Source organism: Saccopteryx leptura, chromosome 3, assembly GCF_036850995.1.
Source record: "Saccopteryx leptura isolate mSacLep1 chromosome 3, mSacLep1_pri_phased_curated, whole genome shotgun sequence".
NCBI lineage: Eukaryota > Metazoa > Chordata > Mammalia > Chiroptera > Emballonuridae > Saccopteryx > Saccopteryx leptura.
The window spans coordinates 288,220,214-288,236,432 of record NC_089505.1 but is presented as its reverse complement, the minus strand read 5'-3'; the positions used below and the strand labels follow the sequence as shown (position 1 = coordinate 288,236,432).

The 16,219-nt window shown below is 43.8% G+C and overlaps 1 pseudogene; it reads right to left on the bottom strand.

The window, feature by feature from the left end:
- Positions 1-7,943: 7,943 nt before the first annotated feature.
- On the bottom strand, positions 7,944-13,988 carry LOC136398525 (glyceraldehyde-3-phosphate dehydrogenase-like; annotated as a pseudogene).
- Positions 13,989-16,219: the final 2,231 nt, after the last annotated feature.

Here is a 16,219-nt window from a genome sequence, read left to right as displayed (position 1 = left end):
TGCAGGCAGGAAGCCTAGGGGAGGTCTCAAGGGAGGGTCTCAGCAGATATTCATTAGCTTTCCAGCTGAGTTCTTTTATTTTTTAATTTTTATTTATTGAGTTGAGAGAGAAAGAGAGCGAGGAAGGGAGAGAGAGAGAGAGAATGAGAAATATCAACTTGTTTTCCCACCCATCCATGTACCCATTGGTTGATTCTTGTATGTGCTCTGACCGGGGCATATCCAGTGATGCACTAACCAACTGAGTCACCTGGCCAGGGCTCCAGGTGAGCTCTTTAATATGTTGATGTACCCAAATGGATGCATAGAGGAACTGGGATCATTTTCTGGTCAGTCTCACCTTCTAAGAATGTCATTAAAGAGGGACCTTCACCGAGGTGGGTTCTTGCCCAAGGATGGTCTGGAATGTATACACTATTTGTTCCTGAGTTTTCTTGTTTAGGGAAAGATAAGACCTTGGTTTATTATCTGGCTTGGTCAGTTTTAGCTATTTGTCTCAGTTTCCCCATTCCACTTGCCAAGAAATTTTCCTAGCTTCTTACTAACCTGACTCAACATTAAAGCATAATCTATAAAAGACAACATTGAGGTGTCTACGGCCATACCACCCTGAATGCACCCAATCTCGTCTAAAAGAAAAAAATTGACAAATCAAATTTCACCAAAATGTAAGACTTACTCTGTAAAAGATTCCCTTAAGAGAAAAAAAAAATACAGCCTGACCAGGCGGTGGCACAGTGGATAGAGCGTCGGACTGGGATGCGGAAGATCCAGGTTCGAGATCCCAAGGTTGCCAGCTTGAGTGTGGGCTCATCTGGTTTGAGCAAAGCTCACCAGCTTGGACCCAAGGTCACTGGCTCGAGCAAGGGGTTACTCGGTCTGCTGTAGCCCCATGGTCAAGGCACATATGAGAAAGCAATCAAAGAACAACTAAGGTGTCGCAATGAAAAACTAATGATTGATGCTTCTCATCTCTCTCTGTTCTTATCTGCCTGTCCCTATCTATCCCTCTCTCTGACTTTCTCTCTCTGTCTCTGTAAAAAAAAAAAAAAAAAAAAAAGAATAAAAATACAATTGATAGATGGGAAGAAAATATTTACAAATTGCATAGCAGACAAAGGACGTATATCCAAGGTACATAAAGTTCTCTCAAAATGCAATGACAAGAAAACAAACCGATATAATAAGTGGGCAAAAATTTGAACTGACACTTCACTGAAGAAGCCATATGGACAGCAAATAAATACATAGAAAAATGCTTAACATTATTAGTCGATAGGAAATTGCAAATCAAAACCACAATTATGTTACTTCACACCCACTGAGATGGCTATAATCAAAATACAAACAATAACAATGAGGATGTGGAGAAACTGGAACTCCAATACACCATTGATGAAAATATGAGAAGTCACAGCTTCTGTGGAAAACAGTTTGGCAGTTCCCTCAAAAAGTTAAACAGAATTACCATATGATCCGATGTTGGGCAGATAAAATATATTATGCTCACTTTGTTAAAGATGGCACTGCCCACATGGAAGCCCGTCGCCCGGGTGATTACTTGGGATGGGTGTGATTATATTAATGTGTGTTGGGGGCGGGCTGTGGGCAGGCAGGATCCTTGTAGCCTGGGGCTTGGTTTTGGGACTAAGCCTTTCCTACCCTTTTTGATGTGGGGTGGTGCACTCTCATGAGGAATCCCATTATGCCTCAGATAAGTGACTTTGTATCAGAGACTTCCCTATTTTGTACATTGGATTAAAGGTTTTGGTTTCTACACTATAAAGGGGGGCAGACCGGGAGCTTGCTCTCTCTCAGTTGCTGAGATTAGCATTAGAGAGGAGAGCAGAGAAGGCCACGTGGAGGAGGCCAGGAGAAGCAGCCAAGATGGTGGAGTGCTGAGTGAGAAGCCAGTCTGTGCAGAGTTTGTGCAGGGAGAAGGAAGGAGATGAGGAACAGAGGTGAATAAGTCTGGTGAGCTAGAAACCTTTGATTCTAGGAAACTCGGATAAGTCAGTAGCTTTGTGAACACTGAATGAGTGGGTTTTGGAGCCCAGTGTGTGTTTTTACTTGCCCGCCGGGTGCAAGCTAGGATTAAAGATGATGGCCCACCAATTTTTGGCTCCATTGTTTCATTACCATCTGTCTGAATCTAATGGGAACGTGCATGTGAATGGCCACAATGGCAGCTCCTGGCCTTACATCCAACAATTCTACTCCTAGGTGTATAGCCAGAGAACTGAAAACATATGTTCACACAAAAACTTGTATTCAAATAGTTATACCAGCATTATTCATAATAGCCTAAAGTGGGAAGAATCTAAATATTCAAGTGATGAATGGATAAGTAAAATATTGTATGTCCAAGAAATAGAATATCATGCAGCCATAAAAAGGAATGAACTATCATGGCATGCTACAACATGGGTGAACCTTGAAAACATTATGCTAAGTAAAGAAAGCCAGACAGGGCCTGACCTGTGGTGGCGCAGTGGATAAAGTATCGACCTGGAAATGCTGAGGTTGCCAGTTCGAAACCCTGGGCTTGCCTGGTCAAGACACATATGGGAGTTGATGCTTCTAGCTCCTCCCCCTTCTCTCTCTCTGTCTCTCTCTCCTCTCTCTCCCTCTCTGTCTCTGTCTCTCCCTCTCTCTCTCTCCTCTCTAAAAATAAATAAATAAAATAAAAATTAAAAAAAAGAAAGACAGACACAAGGCCACATATTGTATGATGTGATTCCATTTATTTAATTGTTCAGAATAGGCAAATCCATAAAGACAAAAAGATTAGTTGTAGTATGAGGATGGGGGGTAGAGGGGAGTAGAGTTTCGGGGAGTGGGGCATTTTAATCAGCTGTGGCTGCCGTAAAAAAATACCATAGACTGCCTGACCAGTGGCAGTGCAGTGGATAGAGCATTAACCTGGGACACTGAGGTCTCAGGTTCAGGACCTTGAGGCCACCGGCTTGAGCATGAGATCATTGACATGATCCCATGGTTGCTGGCTTGAATCCCAAGGTCAATGGATTGAATTGTTCCTTGAATCCAAGGTCACTAGTTTGAGCAAGAGGTCACTGACTCAGCTGGAGTCCTCCAGTCAAGGCACATATGAGAAGCAATCAATGAGCAACTAAAAGTGCTGTAACTAGGAGTTGCTGCTTCTCATCTCTCTCCCTTCTGGTCCCTACTCCTCACCTTGCTAAAAACCAAAAAAAACACAAAAAACAAAAAACAAACGCCATAAACTGGGTGACTTAAACAATAGAAATTTATTTCTTAGGCTTCCAGAGGCTGGAAAATCTAAGATAAAGGTGCTGGCAAAGTAGGTTTTACTCTGAGATCTCTTCTCTTGGCTTGTAGATAGCCACCATCTTGCTGTGTGTTCACATGGCTTTTCCTTGGTATGGGAGCATAGAAAGAGATATCTTTCTTTTTCTTTAAGGGCACTAATCCTATCAAGAGGGCCCACCCTCTTAATCTTATCTCAGCTCTAATTTTCTCCCAAAGGCCTCATCTTCAAATACATTCATATTGAGGGGCTAGGAGGCTTCAACACATGAATTGTGGGAACAGTTCAATCCATTGCAGGAAGTGATGGAAAAGTTCTAGAATCAGATAGTGATGATGGCTGAACAACTTTGTGAATATACTAAAACCAATGAATTGTACACTTTTTAAAAAAGCACAGTAAGCCCTGGCCGGTTGGCTCAGTGGTAGAGCGTCGGCCTGGCATGCGGGGGACCCGGGTTCGATTCCCGGCCAGGGCACATAGGAGAAGTGCCCATTTGCTTCTCCACCCCCCCTCCTTCCTCTCTGTCTCTCTCTTCCCCGCAGCCAAGGCTCCATTGGAGCAAAGATGGCCCGGGCGCTGGGGATGGCTCCTTGGCCTCTGCCCCAGGCGCTAGAGTGGCTCTGGTCGCGGCAGACCGACGCCCCAGAGGGGCAGAGCATCGCCCCCTGGTGGGCAGAGCTTCGCCCCTGGTGGGCGTGCCGGGTGGATCCCGGTCAGGCGCATGCGGGAGTCTGTCTGACTGTCTCTCCCCGTTTCCAGCTTCAGAAAAATACAAAAAAAAAAAAAAAAAAGCACAGTAAGATACCACCATATATCTGTTAGAATGGCTAAAAATGTAAAAAATAAACAAAACACAAATGACAATACTAAATGCTGCCAAGAATGTGGTGGAACTAGAATTGTAATATATTTTTTGCTGGTAAGAGTGCAAAAACAGCGAGGTCACTCTGGAAAAGTTTGGTAGTTTCTTACAAACTTAAAACATATTCCTACCACATGACTCAAGAATCTCATTCCTAGATATCTACCCAAGTGAAATAAAAACCTATGTTCACAGAGCCCTGGCCGGTAGCACAGTGGATAAAGCGTCTTCCCAAAGCAAAATGTGAGGTCACCAGCTCCACCCCCAAAAAAACAAAAACAAAAACAATCTATGTTCATAGAAAAACTGAAAAAGACTACACAAATGTTTACAGTACCATTGTTTGTATTCACTCAAACCTGGAAACAATACAATAAATTATGCCACATCTATAAAATGGATCACTAGTTAGCAATTAAAAGGAAAACTTTGATACAACAGCATGGATGATTCTCATATGCATTATGCTAAATGAAAGAAACAGATTCAAAAGACCACATACTGCATGATCCCATTTATGTAAATTCCTGGAAAAAGCAAAAGTATAAGGACGAAGAACCAATGGGTGGTTGCCAGAGGTACACTGCATCTTCAGTTCCAGCCCTTTCTAGGGTTCTGCTGGGACAATGGACCTTCCCCTTTACTGCTGCGCCCCTCACTCCCACTCTGCCTGCAGCACCCCTCCCATAAGTGCCCTTAGGTTTAAGCCTCTACATTCTGCATATTAGTTATGTCTCCTCCATCTGCTTTCATTTTCCGAAACCGTGTTGATGTCTCTATCCCTGTCATCATTTCTCCCTTCTCTTTAACCCTATGGCTTTATGGTCTTCTTATTTCTTTACTGTATGATAGTGAGGATTTGAGAGGGAATGGATAAACACATAGTTAGTCTACTCACACAAGCTCTTCTTTAATCAAGTCTAAAAATAGATATAGGCCCTGGTGGGTTGGCTCAGCAGTAGAGCATTGGCCCCAGCGCGTGGAAGTCCCGGGTTCAATTCCCGACCAGGGCACACAGAAGAAGCACCCATCTGCTTCTCCACCCTTCTCCCTCTCTTTCTTCTCTATCTCTCTCTTCTTCTCCTGCAGCCAAGGCTCCATTGGAGCAAAGTTAGCCCAGGCGCTGAGGATGGCTCTGTGGCTTCTGCCTCAGGCACTAGAGTGGCTCTGATTGCAGCGGAGCAATGCCCCAGATAAGCAGAGCATTGCCCCCTGGTGGGCATGCCGGGTGGATCTAGGTCAGGCACATACGGGAGTCTTCTGACTGCTTCCCCACTTCTAACTTCGGAAAAATACAAAATAAGTAGATAGATAGATAGATAGATAGATAGATAGATAGATAGATAGATAGATAGATATGGATATATAGATAAAGATAGATAGATATAGATAGTTTAGGAAACAGATATTTTATACACACACACACACACACACCTATATATGTTTATCTCTGGCCAACCTCTAAAAACATAAGTGTCTACCAGACATGATTCCAGCAAGTATCTCCATGCAAGCCATTGGATTTTTGTCTCCCAGAGTAGACACACATAAGAGAGTTGTCACATGGTTTCAGGTCTGGCAGCTAGAATTACCAACAGCTGCCTGGGCTATGGGCCAGCATTCATGAGGGTTTAACAAACCAGTGATTTTACACAGGGTTGTGGGAACTGGGCAGCCCACTAATAGCGGTAAGCTGGTGATCTGGCAAAGGAGTTGTGGGTCTGTATATGTCTATGAACAGCATCCCAGAAGTCACACTTATAATCAGGACCCAGAAATACCTTTTCATTACTTACATCATAATCATCCCCTTATACAGATGCATAAAAATAGTGTTGAAATGGCACTGATTTCCACAAGAATCATTCCTGTTCTCTCTCATTATTTCTACGGCACTTTGATCTTCAATCCCCAGTGGTCTTTGAAAAGGCAGTAATGCTTAAATCTTCCTTAACGAGAAAACTTCAAGGTCCCTGGAAGCTGTGGGGCTGGTATTTCCCTCTTTCTTAGATGCTCTAGCAAAGCTGAAGAATACCAGGTGATGGTTTGTATTTATTTTTTTTTATTTATTTATTTGTTTATTTATTTATTTATTTTACAGAGACAGAGAGAGAGTCAGAGAGAGGGATAGATAGGGACAGACAGACAGGAATGGAGAGAGATGAGAAGCATCAATCATTTGTTTTTCGTTGCAACACCTTTGTTGTTCATTGATTGCTTTCTCATATGTGCCTTGACCATGGGCCTTCAGCAGACCAAGTAACCCCTTGCTCGAGTCAGCGACCTTGGGTCCAAGCTGGTGAGCTTCCCTCAAACCAGATGAGTCTGCACTCAAGCTGGGGACCTTGAGGTCTTGAACCTGGGTCCTCTGCATCCCAGTCCGATGCTCTATCCACTGCGCCACCGCCTGGTCAGGCTATTTTTATTTTTTAGGATTTAATTTATTGGTTTGAGAGAGAGAGAGAGAGAGAAAGGAGGACAGAAGCAGGAGTATCAACTCATACTAGTTGCTTCTCGTATGTGCCTTGATTGGGCAAGCCCGGAGTTCTGAACAAGCACATCAGCATTCCATGTCAATGCTTTATCCACTGTGCCACCACAGGTTAGGTCAAGTGGTGGCTTTTAAAACTTTGAGTCAGGCCTTGGCAGGGTAGCTCAGTTGGTTAGCGCATCTTCCTGATATGCCAAGGTTGCGGGTTTGATTTTTTTATTATTTTTTTCTTTTGTATTTTTCTGAAGTTGGAAACGGGGAGGCAGTCAGACTCCCGCATGCGCCCGACCAGGATCCACTGGCATGCCCACCAGGGGGCGATGCTCTGCCCATCTGGGGCGTTGCTCTGTTGCAACCAGGGCCATTCTAGCGCCTGAGGCAGAGGCCATGGAGCCATCCTCAGCGCATGGGCCAACTTTGCTCCAATGGAGCCTTGGCTGCGGGAGGGAAAGAGAGAGACAGAGAGGAAGAGGGGTGGAGAAGCAGATGGGTGCTTCTCCTGTGTGCCCTGGCCAGGAATCGAACCTGGGACTCCTGCACACCAGGCCGACGCTCTACCACTGAGCCAACTGACCAGGGCCAAGGTTGCGGGTTTGACCCCTAGTTAGGGCACATACAAGATTAAGATTCAACCAATGAATGTATAAATAAGTGGAATAACAAATCAATGTTTCTTTCTCTCTCCCTCCCCCCCCCCTTCCTCTTTTTCTAAAAATCAATTTTAAAAACTTGAAAATAAAACTTTGGAGCCTGACCTGAGGTGGTACAGTGGTTAAAGCATCAGCCTGGAATGCTGAGGTCGCCAGTTTAAAGCCCTGGGCTTGCCTGGTCAAGGCACATATGGGAGTTGATGTTTCCTGCTGCTCTCCCCCTTCTCTTTCTCTCTCTCTCTCTCTCTCCTCTCTAAAGAAAATGAATACATAAAAAAATCTTAAAAAAACCTTTGGGTCACACAAGTGTAAATTACAGATGTAGTATGCCCTATACACATCTTATTTTTAACAAATCTGTCACTGTTTATCTTTTCCAGATGACCCTGAACATTTAGGTTTAATTTCATCATATTATAAAGCTATGATCTTTTGAGAGTGGTGGATACAGTGTACTTTATTGATGGTACATGATAAGATAGGACTCCTTGAACCTCTCCCCTTCCTCAGGGGTTCTGGGATGAAAACTGTAGTGAGCACAGGAGATTCTCAGTATATTGGAGGTCAAATTGGGGCAAGAGTTCCCCAGCAGCTGAGGGCCTCTCTTTTCCTCTGGTCCTCTCATTGGGGCTGGTAGCCCAGGGGCTCTTACCTCTTGGAGGTGATTTGAATCATAAGGTCCACCACCCATTGCTGTAGACAAATTCATTGTCATCCGAGGAAATGAGCTTGACAAAGTGGGGCAATGCCAGCTCCAGCATTGAAGGTGGAAGAGTGGGTTAAAGTCACAGGAGGCAACCTGGTCCTCAGTGTACCCAGGGCGCCCTTTAGGGAGCTCTTTGATACCTGCTTCACCACCTTCTTGATGTCATCATATTTGACAGCTTTTTCCAGATGGCAGTTCAAATCCATGACCAACTCACTGTGGTCAGGAACCCAGAAGGCTATTCCCCTGAGCTTCCCATTCAGCTCAGGGGTGACGTTGCCGACAGAATTGCCAGTATCAGAAGCAGAAATGATGTTCTGGCCAGCCCCTCAGCCATCATGCCACAGCTTCTCAGAGGGGCCTTCGTGGTTTTCTGGGTAGCAGTGATGGCATGGACTGTGGTCATCAGTCCCTCCATCATGCCAAATGTGTCTTGGATGATCTTGGCCAGAGCAGCCAGGTAGTTGGTGGTACAGGAGGCATTGGTGACAATCTTGAGGAGGTTGTCATACATTTCATGGTTCATGCCCATCACAAACATGCGGGCATCAGCAGAAGGGGCAGAGATGGTGAATGTTTTGGCTTCACTCTTCAAGTGAGCCTTCACTCCAAGGGAATGAAGATGCCAGTGGACTCCACAACACCTTCAGCACTGTCATCACCCCATTTGATGTTGGCAACATCTCATTCCTGGAAGATAGAGATGGGTTTTCCATTGACGGCTAGCTTCCCGTTCTCAGCCGTGACTGTGCCATTGACCTTGCCATGGGTGGAATCACACTGCAACATGTAGTTAAGGTCAAGAAAGGGTTCATTGCCTGACCTGTGGTGGCGCAGTGGATAAAGCGTCGACCTGGAAATGCTGAGGTCGCCAGTTCGAAACCCTGGGCTTGTCTGGTCAAGGCACATATGGGAGTTGATGCTTCCAGCTCCTCCCCCCCTTCTCTCTCTCTGTCTCTTTCTCTCCTCTCTAAAATGAATAAATAAAAAATTAAAAAAAAAAAAAGAAAGGGTTCATTGACAACAACAATGTCAACTTTGCCAGAGTTAAAAGTAGCCCTGGTGACCAGGCTCCCAATACAGCCAAACCCACTTACTCCAACCTTCACTATCAAAACTTAGTTATATGGTTGTCTGTCTGTCAAATTGGGAGAAGCAGACAGACAAACCAGGACTTCCCTAATGGGAGCTATAGGAAATCTTGTGTAGCAATGACACAGAATGCTGGTTTCCACTTTTAAGCACTACCTCCTTCTTCCTACTAATGGAACTTTGTTTTTTTTTAAGTATTGGTTGGCAATGAACTTAAAAAAGATGGGGGTGAAAAAAAAAGATGGAGGTGTTCCCCAGTAGAGTTGCCAGATTTAGTAAATAAAAATATAGAAAACCAGTTAAAAATGAATTTTAAACAAACAATAAATAGGTAACCCCATCCCCCAGGTTCCAAGAGTGAACTGTGATTGGTTAAGCCGATATGGTAATCAATTCCCCCCTTGCCAGTGATTGGTTTGTGGGTGGGCGCATAACACAGTTCTGACCAATTTCATCTGAGGATAAAACTTCTGGGAGCTTCTGGGAAAGATTTTTCTCCCTCATTACAAACACAGAGACAAATGTGGGAAGTCCTTCATGCTTCCTGCCTGAAATAATCTCATGGAAGATGTGGTGCTGGGAACAGCAGAAGTCCTTTTGTCACCGTGGGAGGCTGACCCAGAGCTCTGGCATTGTTAAACTCCTGAAGTAGGCAGCTCTGGAATTCTGTTCTCCAGACTTCTTGTTTTGAATGTCCTCACTGTTCAAGCATAAATGATTCAGCTGAAAGTATTTTCAATTTCACTCAGCAGGTTTTAATAGACCCAGGCTCAGCTAAAGAACCTTATCCTACCAGATAAACAAAATTATTTTATTATAACATCACTGGCCTAGTAGTATTGCATGAGTCTTTCCCAACTCCTCAAGAAAGAATCATAGAAACTCTCCTACAGATTATAAGGGGATGGGTGGGAAACAGTGTTTCTTGCTTCCTAGGCTGGAACATTTATCTATCATCTATCTATCTATCTATCTATCTATCTATCTATCTATCTATCTATCTATCTATCTATTTATAGAGGAAGGCAGGGTGAGAGAGACAGAGAGACAGGAACATCGAGCTGTTCCTGTATGTGCCCTGACTGGGGATTGAACCAGCAACCTCTGCACTTCAGGATGACACTCCAACCAACCGAGCATCTGGCCAGGGCTGGAATAGTGATTTTTATTAACAGTTCTCTGTGTTCTCCGTGTTACTGACAAATTCATAGATCTGAATGGGCTGTATGGAGAAGTGCTAACCAAGCAGGCAATTTTATGGAGCAGATGGATGCTGTTTCATAATTGTGGGTGTGAGATGGGCAACCTTTTAGCCCAAAAGTTGAGGTTGGTAATCTCGAAACATCATTAGCATTAATGGCATCTGTGCTGTCACTTTCTATCAAAATGTAGATAATTCCCGGTTTATTCATTTATTTCCAGATATTCTAAAATGAATAAATTTTACCCAATGTTTAATAGCCTCAGTTTGAATGTATGTCAAAGTTTTATTTTTATTTTAAATAATTTGAATAGATTATATATGCATATGGCACAAACAGAATTCAGAACAGTAAGCCCCCCTTCCATCTTAGTCTTTTTCTCTTCTTCTCTAGAAGAAACCTTGAAGATGTTATGCCAAGAGAAAGGAGTCAAACACAAAGGACCACATATTTTATAATTCCATTTATATGAAATATTCAGAATAGGCAAATCCATCAAGTCAGAAAGTAGAACCCCACATCCAGTGCCACTGGAGATGACGCAGGGAGCACCCAGACAGGAACAGGGGACGCAGGGAGCACCCAGACAGGAACAGGGGACACAGGGAACACCCAGACAGGAACAGGGGACGCAGGGAACACCCAGACAGGAACAGGGGACGCAGGGAGCACCCAGACAGGAACAGGGGACGCAGGGAGCACCCAGACAGGAACAGGGGACGCAGGGAGCACCCAGACAGGAACAGGGGACGCAGGGAGCACCCAGACAGGAACAGGGGACGCAGGGAGCACCCAGACAGGAACAGGGGCCTAGTGGGGAACTCGGACTCCTACTCCCACTTGACAGCAAGGTGACTATATATAATTACAAAAACAAGTACAACTGTTAAGTTCAGGTTGGACAAAAACCACAACTGATTCTTGGCAAGTATACAACTCAACTAGTGGGAGCCATGTGTGTATGGCTGCTTTAGCACGTAGCCTACTAGCGCTGGGATTTTAGTGGGTTTTGGTCAGTAGGTTTTGCAGAGTCAATGGAGAGCATCTTTCAATCTGCTGAGGTAAAGTAGAGGTTGGTTAGAATTCTAAACATTTCTGCACGGAAATTTGCCAGTTAAATGAGCCTTTTGTACCTGAGTCTGCTTGCCACATTTTTAGTTATAGTGCTGTCCAAACACTGAGAGAAGAGCCCACTATCAGTATCATCCATACTTTGGGTATTGAGGACCCCATGTGGACAGTTCAGAGAGAGCCAGGACTCATTGGAAATGCCCATCAGAATCAAATAAAACTCACAAATGAGAATGCATGGAAAGCCACTCAGATCTGGTATTTCCACCATCCAGGAAAAGCAGCTTCTATGCTAGGGGTCCCAAAACTACGGCCCGTGGGCCACATGCAGCCCCTTGAGGCCATTTATCCAGCCCCTGCCACACTTTCATTGGTGGTCAGTGAGAGGAGCATAGTTCCCATTGAAATACTGTTCAGTTTGTTGATTTAAATTTACCTGTTCTTCATTTTAAATATTGTATTTGTCCCCGTTTTGGTTTTTTTACTTTAAAATAAGATATGTGCAGTGTGCATAGGGATTTGTTCATAGTTTTTTTTTATAGTCCGGCCCTCCAACAGTCTGAGGGACAGTGAACTGGCCCCCTGTGTAAAAAGTTTGGGGACCCCTGTTCTATGCTATTGTCATCCAGGACAATTGGATTAATCTATAAATTTAACACAGTCTCAACAAAAAAAAATTTTTTTTAATTTTTATTTATTGATTTTAGCGAGAGAGGAAGGGGGAGAGAGAGAGAGAGAGAGAGAGGAACATCAATTTGTTCCAGGGATTGAACCAGCAACCTCTATGCTTCAGGACGATGTTCTAACCAACTGAACTATCTGGCCAGGACAACCCCATCTAAATCTTAACAGGATTTTTAAACTGAAATTTAAGAATTCTGATTCTCGGCCCTGGGCTCAGCAATAGAGGGTCGGCCGGCGTGAGGAAGTTCCAGGTTTGATTTCCAGTCAGGGCACACGGAAGAAAGTGCCCATCTGCTTCTCCACCCTTCCCCCTCTCCTTCCTCTCTATGTCTCTCTTCCCCTCCTGCAGCCAAGGCTCCACTGGAGCAAAGTTGGCCCAGTTGCTGAAGATGGTTCCATGGCCTCTGTCTCAGGCACTAGAATGGCTCTGGCTGCAATGGAGCAACGCCCCAGATGGGCAGAGCATTGCCCCCTGGTGGGCATGCTGGGTAGATCCTGGTCAGGCATATACAGGAGTCTGACTGCCTCCCTGCTTCTAATTTCGGAAAAATACCAAAAAAAAAAAAAAAAAAAAAAAAGAATTCTGATTCTCTCCTGAAGGAAAAAATGTCCAATAGCAGCCAAAAACAAATAAACAAACAAACAAAAATCTGAATAAAATTGGCCCTGGCCGGTTGGCTCAGTGGTAGAGCGTCGGCCTGGCGTGCAGAAGTCCCGGGTTCGATTCCCGGCCAGGGCACACAGGAGAAGCGCCCATCTGCTTCTCCACCCCTCCCCCTCTCCTTCCTCTCTGTCTCTCTCTTCCCCTCCCGCAGCCAAGGCTCCACTGGAGCAAGAATGGCCCGGGTGCTGGGGATGGCTCGGGCACTGGGGATGGCTCCTTAGCCTCTGCCCCAGGCGCTGGAGTGGCTTTGGTCGCAACAGAGCGACGCCCCGGAGGTGCAGAGCATCGCCCCCTGGTGGGCAGAGCATCGCCCCCTGGTGGGCGTGCCAGGTGGATCCCGGTCAGGCGCATGCGGGAGTCTGTCTGTCTCTCCCCGTTTCCAGCTTCAGAAAAATCCAAAAAAAAATCTGAATAAAATTGAGTGGGAATTCTCCCTACAATATATAAAATGAAAACTTAAACATTAAGTCTATATAAACATAATACAAATAGATTAGTACCATGAAACCAAAGGTATAAAAATAGACAAATTAGTGGAATAAAGTGTAGAATAGATCCATATGTGTGAAATGAAGCTTACAGTAGGGGTGACATTTAAAATCTGTGAGGAAAGGGTGGCTTTTTAAAATTATTATTATTTTTTAAGTGAGAGGAGGGGACATAGTGAGACAAACTCCTGCGATCCCGATCTGGGGCCAATGCTCGAATCAACCAAGCTATCCTCAGTGCCCAGGGCTGATGCTCAAAGCAAGTAAGCCACTGGCTGTGGGAGGGGAAGAACGCAAGAAGGAAAGGCGGGAGGCAGAAGAAGCAGATGATCACTTCTCCTGTGTGCTTTGATTGAACCTGGGATGTTCATATGCTCGGCCAATGCTCTTTCCATTGAGGAAACTGGCCAGAGCTCTTTATTATTATTATTATTCATTTTAGAGAGGAGATAGAGAGAAAGGGGGAGAAACAGAAAGCATCAACTCCCACATGTGCCTTGACCAGGCAAGCCTGGGGTTTTGACCAGCAAACCTCAGCGTTCCAGGTCAGTGCTTTACCACTGCGCCACCACAGGTCAGGCAGGGCTCTCTTTTTTTTAATGGAATTTTATTGGGGTGACACTGGTCAACATAATTTTACAGGTTACAGGTACACAACTCTACAACACATCTCTGTTCACCATATTGTGTGTTCACTCCAAGTCAAGTCTTCGTCCATCACCATTTATCCCTCCCCCATACCCTCCTCTACTCACCCCCACAAGCAATCATTGCACTGTTGTCCATGTCCATGAGTTTTATTTGTCCTTTTTTTTTATCCCTTTACCTCCCTCACCTAACCTCCCCCAACCCGCCCCATGACTCTTTTGATGAACAGTTCAGCTTGTTGACATCTGTGGCTATGTGTAAATTTTTGTCATTGCTGCATAGCAATCCTGTAAGAATGTAACACTAGTTTTTATGGACTTCTGGGTTTTCTCCAGTTTTGGGTCATTATGTTGCTATGAAAGGTTTGTACATTTCCTGGTTTAGGAAACCATTTTCACATAGTGGTCAATGAACCCCCTAGGGTTCCCTGGGACCTTATTTATCTCTAAGTTAAAACTATTTCCTTCTATAATACTACAATGTAGTGTGCTCTTTCCAGTCTGTGGACATTGCACTGATGGTACAAAAGCAGTGTAGCCACTTTAGCAAGTATCAAGCCAATGACTCCCAACTGTATATGAAGTCATTTTTGGCCAATCTAGTATATAGTTCTGCCTTGTTTTTGTTTTAATTGACATACCCTTCATTACTAACAAGAATGAACTCCTTTTCATATGCTTATTTATAGACTATTTGCATTTCTTCTTTTGTAAAATGTCAATTCAAATCTTTTCACCATTTTTAACAGGGTTTGTCTTTTTCACTTGTGAGGTGTTCTTTATATCACATTCTTTTTTTTTAATTGACTCTACAGAGAAAGGAGGAAAGAAAGAAAGACAGAAACATTGATCTGTTCCTGTATGTGCCCTGACCAGGGGTCAAACCTACAACCTTTGCATATCAGTATTATGCTCTAACCAAATGAGCTATCCAGCCAGGGCTATATCAGGTAAAGTCAGCTACATGTGATACAGGTTTTCTCTACTTTTTAAAAACATTTTATTGTTTTGTTTGTTTTTGTTTTAGAGACAGAGGAGAAAGGCGCGGAGGCAGTGAGGGGGGGGGGGGGGTGTAGGTGGAACTGGAGCATCAACTCATAGTTGCTTCTCATCTGTGCCTTCACTGGTCAAACCCAGGGTTTTGAAATTGTGACCTCAGATTTCCAGATCGACATTTTATCAACTGCACCACAAGCCAGGCCATCTCAACGTTTTTTTTTGTTTTTTTTTTTTCTTGTTTTACTCTTTTAATGGTGTCTTTCATTGAAAAGAAGTTTTAAACCTCAACTTGGTCAAATTCATCCTTCTTTTTGTTTTGAGCTTTTGTGTGACTGCTGACTAGAGTACTTATATCAAGAACAATGATGAAATGAAATTGTAATAGCAGGCACCTTTATCTTGTTCCTGATCTCAAAGAGAAAACTTTTCACCATCCTATTAAAATTTTCCCCAGCCCTCACCAGATAGCTTGGTTGGTTAGAGTATCAGCCTGATACACAAAGGTTGTAGATTCGATCCCTGGACAGGGTACATATAGGAACAGATCGATGTTTCTGTCTAGTTCTAAAATCAATAAATAAAAATTTAAAAATGTCTTTGTTTCCTTTAAAAATCACAACCCCCCCAAAAAAAATTTTGAGCACACTCCCCCTTGGGAGCATGCCAGTGCGCCCCCCAGGTATGTTACTTTGCTCTCCTAAGCTCCATCAACACTTCTTTTGCTTCTGTATCTTTTCCTGAGCCCACGCAGCCCAGATGTCTCACATCTACTACCTCTGTAACTTTCTAAATAAATTTTCACTTATGATTTGAAAAAACACTTTGATTATAGTTAAAAGAATGTTTGTTTTACCTTTAACTTTGATAATAGTTTTTAGAATTTTGCTGTAGAATTTTTCCATAGATACCCTTAATCATAAGATTAGGGAAGTCCTTCTAAGCTGTATTTTCTCATAAATGAATGTCCAGCTTTATGAAACACCTACTGAAATGATAGTGAGATTGTTTTAATCTTAATGTTAAGAATGTTAAATTTCTATTGTTAAACCAACTTCTCAGTTCTGAAATAAACTCAATTAGTGATTTTTTTTTTTTTTTTACAGGGACAGAGAGAGGGATAGACAAGGACAGACAGGAACAGAGATAGATGAGAAGCATCAATCATCAGTTTTTCATTGCGACACCTTAGTTGTTCATTGATTGCTTTTTCATATGTGCCTTGACCACGGGCCTTCAGCAGACCGAGTAACCCCTTGCTTGAGCCAGTGGCCTTGGGTCAAAGCTGGTGAGCTTTTGCTCAAACCAGATGAGTCTGAGCTCAAGCTGGCGACCTTGGGGTCTCAAACCTGGGTCCTCTGCATCCCAGTCCAA